The sequence below is a fragment of the Galeopterus variegatus genome, unplaced genomic scaffold (genome assembly GCF_000696425.1).
Source record: "Galeopterus variegatus unplaced genomic scaffold, G_variegatus-3.0.2 Scaffold10482, whole genome shotgun sequence".
Taxonomy (NCBI): Eukaryota; Metazoa; Chordata; class Mammalia; order Dermoptera; family Cynocephalidae; genus Galeopterus; species Galeopterus variegatus.
In genome coordinates, this window is record NW_007736593.1 from 74,327 (window position 1) to 76,648 (window position 2,322).

The window sequence follows — 2,322 nt, forward strand, 5'->3', positions numbered from 1 at the left end:
AGAAAACATTAGGTAAAAACTAAGGGCATGTGAAAAAAACTATAAATTTTAGTTAGTTAATAATATATCAATATTGGTACATAAATTATAAGAAATGTACCAGACTAATGTAAGATTTTATTAATAGGGAAACTGTGTGCAGAGGAGGATGGAATACAGGAAATCTTTAAAACCATCTGCTCAATTTTTCTGTAAATTTACAGCTATTCTAAAGTTAGCATCTATTAATAAAATACATACATACAAAACAATATGTGTAACATATATTTAGTTATGTATAACATGTTTAATTTATGAAATTGAATGAAGCACAACTATACATAACAATGTATAGGAATCCAAGTAATATACTATTAAGTTATGGAAAAAAGTAATTTTTATGAAGCCCATTTTCTGCACTTATTCCAGTTATTACAGTTATTGATCAGGGCTCAGGATTGCTCAAAGTTTTGGATATTTAGAATATTTCATATCATGAAATATTGTCCCCACCTAAATGCTCTTTTGGAAAACATGTTAGATCTGCATTTATGCATGTTTGAAGTATCTAATCACNCACATAATATATATTAATACATAATGATGACAACATTAAATGATGATACTTATTAATACTAGGTATTAATAAATATATCAGTCTAGCTCCAGCAATTTTTATTTTTGTTTTACTGGCCTTTTACATTTTCTTCTTTTTCTCTCTACAGATTTTTCTCTATTTCTTTCACATTTGTCCTGTATTTTTACTTCATCTATTTTCCTGCTCAAGTTTCCTTTCTAACCATATGTACACACATCACATACTTCTGTTTCTATTTATGAACATAAACATATGGCATTTAAAATTACTCTAATTATCATGAAATGTTAACGTTTGATTAATTTTAATAGATAATGATCAAAATTCTCCTGTAAGAGGAAGTTAATCAGAGTGTGGGAGAGATTATTAATTACTCACAGTGCCCTTTCTCCCTTTCCTCTTTAACAATAGGCTTGATTCTTAGCTGGGCACGTGGCTTCACAGTTAGAGATCACATTCCCTTCCCTCTTATGTAGATGGGTGCAGTTCACATGACTAAGTTTAGACTTATGGGATGTGTGTGGAAGTGATAATTGCAATTTCTGAAACTTCTTCATGATGTCCTCATTGATGGCAGATTTCCTCTTTCTCCTTTTCACAACCTGGAATGTAGATGGCATGGTGAGGTAGCTTTTATGACAAGTATAAGGGCAAACTTCAGAAAGTGATGAAGCAAAGAGATAGAATAGAGCCTTAGTCTCTAACTAACCTCTTAGAGCCAAGTTGCTCTGCAGCCAGAGACTCCTCCCCACTGACAACTTTTGTTTGCTTGTTAGGAAGAAATGTAATTCTGTTCTGTTTAGACACTATATTACCGCAACTTAGTTTGCAGTATACACTGTATATTTCAATATTTCGAGATACTCTGTATGTATATTGAAACTGGAAAAAATAATATATTATGTAGAAAATTTCATGAAACAGATATAAGCCTAGGTTTTAAAGTTAGGTAACTCTTGGTTTCAATTACAGTTTCACCTTCACTGTGTATTTGCCCTTAAGTCCATTATTTAACTGTTCATAGCTGAGTTTTATCTTCTCTAGTATGTAGATGACAGATACCAGATGAAGAACTCATGTTTATGTTAACATAGATACAAATAGCTCCACATAGAAACAAAACAAAAAAAGTTCTCATTTATGGAGATATCTAAAAGGAACACAGGAGTCAACCAAAAGTCCTCCAGATATCTAGTGTTGAAATAATTTTAAAAACATAGCAGGTAAATTACTATGATATTATAACTCAAAGCATAAAATAAATATCCAGGAGTCCATACAGATATATGAATATATTTGAATAAATGAATAAAGGAGAAGAAAAGAAAAATCTCTTGTGCTGAATAATTCAGAATAAATTTTGTAGGTTTTCTACACTAAATGAGGATGAGCATAACTCTCCCTCACGTGTGTGCTGTGATGGTGACTTCTTTCCAGAGAGTATAGTATGAAAAAGGAGTATAAAGACAAAACTTTACAGAAGAGAAACCTGACAATGCTACTTCAGCCTGGTGGCCAAGGTCAACATCAACAGTCATAAATCATGTTAATAGTATGTATCTTTGATATGATGTAATGAAACAGAGCCACTTTACATGTGATCTTCTTTCAAAGACACTAGAATCTCAGGCTAATCATAAGGAAAATGCCAGAAACATTTTAATAGAAGAATCCTACAATATACCTGATGAGTACTCCTTAAAACTGTCAAGAACATCAAAACAAAGCAAAGTCTCTGAAATGAT

The 2,322-nt window shown here is 31.5% G+C and overlaps 1 long non-coding RNA gene across 1 annotated transcript in view; it reads right to left on the reverse strand.

Moving 5' to 3' along the window:
* Positions 1-1,268, reverse strand: part of LOC103610022 — a 9,229-nt gene extending 7,961 nt beyond the window's left edge. Inside the window, exon 1 of the long non-coding RNA XR_552183.1 lies at positions 956-1,268. This is a non-coding gene — a long non-coding RNA (uncharacterized LOC103610022). The remainder of the gene's footprint in view (positions 1-955) is intronic.
* Between the last annotated feature and the right edge of the window lie 1,054 nt (positions 1,269-2,322).